Raw genomic sequence first — 6000 nt, 5'->3', positions numbered from 1 at the left:
CACTAAGTAAAGTAACAGAGGTGTATATGTATGCATATATTTTCAATGATATTTGTACAGACTTAAAAAGAACTCTACAGAATGCATTATAAAAACCTTAATGCTGTGTGTCCCTAGTTCCCAGCTCTCTCATTAAAACTACTTAAAACTACTTAAAAAGTCTCATTAAAACTACACAATCTTATCTGTTAGGATACTACTTCTTGCAGTACCCTGTCCCCAACCATTTGCCATCCTCTTCCCATTAGTCCTCAAGTCAGAAGCCCCGAAGATCTGTTCATTAATTTATGAACACATTTCTTCATCCAGCCAAGAAAATTGATTGATCCCTTACCAAATTTCAGGCACCATTCTTCAGTATGATTTATAGGCATGTTCAGGAAATCCAGCAGTGATTAACACAGATGAATATAGTCTCTCTTGAGCTGAGGGGGGAGGCGAAAGTAAATAAGCAAATATAAAATCATAAGTATAGTGCTTCCCTGGTGGCGCAGTGGTTGAAAGTCCCCCTGCCGATGCAGGGGACACGGGTTCGTGCCCCAGTCTGGGAAGATGCCACATGCCGCGGAGCGGCTGGGCCCGTGAGCCATGGCCACTGAGCCTGCGCGTCCGGAGCCTGTGCTCCGCGTCGGGAGAGGCCACAACAGTGAGAGGCCCGCGTACCGCCAAAAAAAAAAAAAAAAAGCTATGAAAACAAAACCTATGGATGGAGACCTACATGAAAGATGGAAGAGTATAATAATGACCAGAGTACATTACTGTGGCAGAAGCAGCAGCCCTTAAGGAGGACAACTTTATAAATTACAAATTGGATTTAAATAGACAGGGAATTGAAAGTGGAGACATTATTTTCTGCAGAAGATGATGGACAGGGGAGAACAAAGAAAATAAAACTGAGATTGTTAACAAAATACAATGCTAAGCATATAAGTTAGGACTGAGTCCTTAACTTTCATTTTTATTAATGACTGGGTGAGTATAGATTACTGACTACACAGAACCAAGCCTGGGAACACATTTTATATTTATGACCTTTGTGCCTAAAACTAGATTCTCCTGCAATTTAATATGACACTAGGACAATGACTGGCCAAGTTTTAGATTAATCACTCTTACACAAAGATTTTTCATTCACATAATCTCAAACAAAACTGCGTCACCAATTAAGTTCCAGATCCTATGCACTCTGGCTGAAGATATAAATATCTTGCAAGCCCAGCGTCACTTTCCTCTTTCTCTGGTAACAAATCACACTTTCTATTATGACAATGGCCCCAGTTATCGGCCCAGGAATAAACACTTGACTCAGGAAGAGCCAATTAAAGCCCTCCTTTAGAGTTGATCGAGAGCTTTAAGGTTAGAGTATTTCAATCTTATGAAATTTTTGTAAAACAAAATTATTTCAAAATCTACTAATTATTCCTTAAGTTCTAGAAACTGCATTCTGTGACTGAGAGGACAATTTATTTGCCGTCGTTTCTGCTCTGCCCACTTTATGTTTCTGTTATTGTGAGATAAAGACAGTGGGGAATGGCTACCCAATTCTGATTCATTCAACACATGAGTGCTTCTTAGGTACAAAACACCATTCTGAACATTGTCCGAGGTAAAAAGATAAATAATACCTAGCCCCTTATAATACCTAGCCCCTAACCCTCAAGGATCTTCCAGCTTAGCAAGGGAAATAAAACATGCACACAGATGACTGCAACAAAAAGAAGATAATGATTGCTGCCAGATGTTTGGGGAGAATGAGTAGAGCAAAGAGAGAACACAGAATAAGGCAACATTCAACAGTCAGCCAAGAACTATTTGTTGAGCAGTTGCAAGCTGTGACCTGGAAATGGAAGAGGAGAACATAGATCTTCACATGGGCAGGTGAAAAATCAAGTGTTATTACTTGTAACACAGCTCTTCAAATATATTTTTTGGCACCAAGTGCCTACTAAATAGCCTTAAATTAAAAACTAAATAAGGATACAGTCTCTATCAAATATAGCCTGAGGTACTGATGCCTAAATACTAGGATCACAGTATTTGTGTTCCCAAGGATGCCTTTCTATTGCTTTGCTTCTTTCCCCCTTTCCAAATTAGCTAATGCTGCCTTAACAGGATATCTATTTCACTTGTTCCAGCCTTTTTGATCCAATGTATTGAATAGCAGAATAGGTGAGTTACAAGAGGATATTTTGACTTCAAACAACAGAAATAAAATACTATATAATTGAAAAAAAAGAGGCAATCTTTCAGGCACATGTGGATCCTGGAGTTCACATGTTTTAACCAGGCCCCTTTCTCTCTTCCCCACCCCTTCTTCTCTCTGCCTTTTCTCCTCTCTGGTATCTCTCATTATGGGATTCAAATATTTCCCTGTTTATGTGGGAGCTTCTGGCACAGCTGCGGGCTTATACGCTCGCAGCTCCAGGGCTGGCTGGAAGGGGCGGGCGCATCACAGCATAAGGTTGCACAAGGTGTGCACTTATATAGCAGGGCATCACATCTATGAGTGATGGATGATCACATTGTATACAGGGGTAGCTTCGCATAGCTTTTACATCACTTTTCTTGAAGATGGCAGTAAAATGGTATGTTTTTACAAAATCAAATAGTGTAACATTGTCCAAAAGATATACATAAAGCATTTAGAGGAAGGAGGCTCCTTTTTCTTTTAACTCCGGCACGGATTGTCTATTGGACAGTGGTAACCCTATGTCATCAACCTCGTTACTCCAGCAGAAGTCCAGGGATTAGCCCTGCATAGCTCTTGTTAGCCTCTATTCCCTTCCTTGAACACTGTAGCCAGAAGGTTTTTTTCCTCCTCAAACCTTAAGTATTGAAACCTGGAGGAGGGGCATGTCTGAAAAGAAAATGATGGACTGGACTCTCCCTAGAAGGAAGATAAATGGGTGGCCAACAAGAAAAAAAATAAAATCCTCTGTACCAGGAAATGTTTGAAGTGTTGTTTGGGTATCAAAAAACGGGTGCCCTACACATAAAGCAACAAAGGATATTGGTCTAAAAAGAACACCGTGGCCAAAGGTGCATGGCCTATTTCAACAGAGGATTTGAAAGTTAAAAGTTAACCTGCAGGGCTTCCCTGGTGGCGCAGTGGTTGGGGGTCCGCCTGCTGATGTGGGGGACACGGGTTCGCGCCCCGGTCCGGGGGGATCCCACATGCCGCGGAGCGGCTGGGCCCGTGAGCCATGGCCGCTGAACCTGCGCGTCCGGAGCCTGTGCTCCGCAACGGGAGAGGCCACAACAGTGAGAGGCCCGTATACCGCAAAAAAAAAAAAAAAAAAGTTAACCTGCAAAACATTCAATTCAATTTCATCATTTTACAGATGGGCAAAGTAAAACTCAGGCACAGGAACAGAAGTGCCAAGGTCATACAGGTGGTTGGTGGAAGAGACAACCAACTTCCCAACTTCTGACTTTTTAGGGGTGTGTGTGTGTGTGTTGTTTTGTTTATGTGCAAGGACATTTTTCTTTAGTACACTAACATTACAACAGAAAGTATAGTCTTGTTTTGGTTTTCTCTGCGCCCTCAATTCTGTATAAGACAGTTTCGCTGCACTCCAACAGAAAGGCTCAGCAAGAGTAGAGACCACCATAAGCAGTACACGTGGGCACCAAGGGCAGATACATTGCCCTTCCTTGTGTAGGAACTAGGGCCACTTGTTGCTTTAATGGGCCAAGTTTGGGCTGGACCTGCAGGAGGGGACACCTTTGAAAAACAGCTTCCTAACTGCACTACAACCTGCTCTGGCATCCTGATTCCACTCCCCAAACCCCCCAAATCTTCAGCCAGAAAAAAAAAAAAAAAAAAAAGAATGGATCACTGGATCACTGGATCGATGGGGAGATTTCTGTCTGCTCCTCCTACTGTCACCTCTTTCTTGCTATTTCCTGCCCGAGGAAACCTGACATCAGCCCAAAGGCATCTCTGGAAATGGGTAGGAGGGAGCCTTACACCTGTCAGCGCCAGAGAAGAAAGTGCGCTCTGCAGAGTTCTCAGTTGTTCCGTCTCTTGCGATGAAAGGAAGAAAAGGAGCGAATCCGCCACAGATTTACTGGAGACCAGGGTTACTTCATCCGGCTCCGGCCACAGTAACCCCTGAAGACCAAAGATGCATTTCCATTCCCAGCATTTCTTGTTGGCGTCTTTCCCTACAGGCTAGCCCAGTGCCTGGCCCCGGGGAAGTCTCTGCGTAAAGGTTCTTTAGGTCATAAATCAGGCTCCTGTGTGTATGTGTGTTTTTCTTAGGAAAAACTGGCACAGACGAATTAGCAGTAGAGACTGGGGTCTCCCTACTACCCTTCATGCTTGGCAGCATCACCTTCGACTACCTCGCATTCTCCCGGCGCTGACAGCCCCGGCTCCGGACCTCAGGGTTGGAAGCAGTCAGCCCCAGCTAGAACCGCCCTGTCCCGGGCTGATGCCACCCTGCGCCTAGAATGTGCGTGTGGGTGCAGGCGGGCGAGCGAGCGGCTTCTACAGTGAGACCGAAGCAGGAGCTCAGCCTTCGCCTGCGACCTGCAATCCCCAGATTCCCTGGGGACCTCGAAACTCCCAATCGGAGGTACTCCCCCCCCACAGCCGCCCACCCATTCCCTCCCCCCTTACCTCAGCACGCAGCCCCTCCTTGCGTGATGTTGCAAAACCGCGGGGAGGGTGGGCGCTGGGAAGGGTGGGGAGAGACTGAGAGAGAGCGAGGGTGGGAGGGAGTGGGCGGAGGAGGAGAGGGAGCCGAACGCGCATTTAAAGCGACAGCCGTCCTCGCTCTCTCCCCAGTGCTGGGCTGTTGGAGAGCTCGAGCTGCAAGCCACCGAGCGCGAGCTCGAGCGCGGCGCGCTGGCCGGGGAACCCAAGAGCGCACGGCGCCCCAAGCTGGCAGGCGCCGCGGGACCCCCCACCCTCGCCGGCTGCCCTTCCCCGGGCGCCCCTACCCTCCTCGCCCGCAGGAGACCCTGGGCTTCATCGGAGGAGCTCACCCCAAGGGGCCAGGACTCCGGCGGGCCCGCCACCGTCCCCTCCAGTGCCGCCGCCACCGCCGCAGCCGCGGGAGCAGCATGGTCCAGCTGGGGAAGCTGCTCCGTGGCCTGACTTTGATGAAGTTTCCCTGCTGCGTGCTGGAGGTGCTTCTGTGCGCGCTGGCGGCGGCGGCGCGCGGCCAGGAGATGTACGCCCCGCACTCCATTCGGATCGAGGGGGACGTCACCCTCGGGGGGCTGTTCTCGGTGCACGCGAAGGGTCCCAGCGGAGTGCCCTGCGGCGACATCAAGAGGGAGAACGGGATCCACAGGCTGGAAGCGATGCTCTACGCCCTGGACCAGATCAACAGCGATCCCAACCTGCTGCCCAACGTGACGCTGGGAGCGCGGATCCTGGACACTTGTTCCAGGGACACTTATGCGCTCGAACAGTCGCTCACTTTCGTCCAGGTGCTCATCCAGAAGGACACCTCCGAAGTGCGCTGCACCAACGGCGAGCCTCCGGTTTTCGTCAAGCCCGAGAAAGTAGTTGGAGTGATTGGGGCTTCGGGGAGTTCGGTCTCCATCATGGTAGCCAACATCCTGAGGCTTTTCCAGGTAGGGGGGCGCTCCCTCCGGGGCAGAGCGCGCCGTAGCTCCCCGCGCTCATTATCCTGAAGGCTGGCTTGGACTCCAGGGGTGCGGGGTCTGGTCAGCCTTCGCTCATTTCCACCCTGGAGATCCTGCCGAATCCCTCCCACCTCACCCGAGGAGGTACTTTCCCTGCTTGATTCATTTCCCTTCCATCTCTCCCCTGTCCGCGCTCCACTCCATCCGGCTTGACATTCTGGATTTATGGCCCCATTTAGAAGAAACAGTCTCCGAAAAACAAGGCGATGATTTAAATGGGTTTGCATTCGAGTGAAATATGGTTCCAAAACAGGCTTGTAAAAGCCGGGCTCCTGTGAGAGCCACCTAGGCGCAAGGAATATGAAAGATGAGAAGACGCCTAGAAACTAGGCATTTCTC

Source organism: Lagenorhynchus albirostris, unplaced genomic scaffold, assembly GCF_949774975.1.
Source record: "Lagenorhynchus albirostris unplaced genomic scaffold, mLagAlb1.1 scaffold_202, whole genome shotgun sequence".
In the NCBI taxonomy this organism is placed as follows: domain Eukaryota; kingdom Metazoa; phylum Chordata; class Mammalia; order Artiodactyla; family Delphinidae; genus Lagenorhynchus; species Lagenorhynchus albirostris.
The sequence above is the reverse complement of the archived record's forward strand: the minus strand, read 5'-3'. Positions refer to the sequence as shown.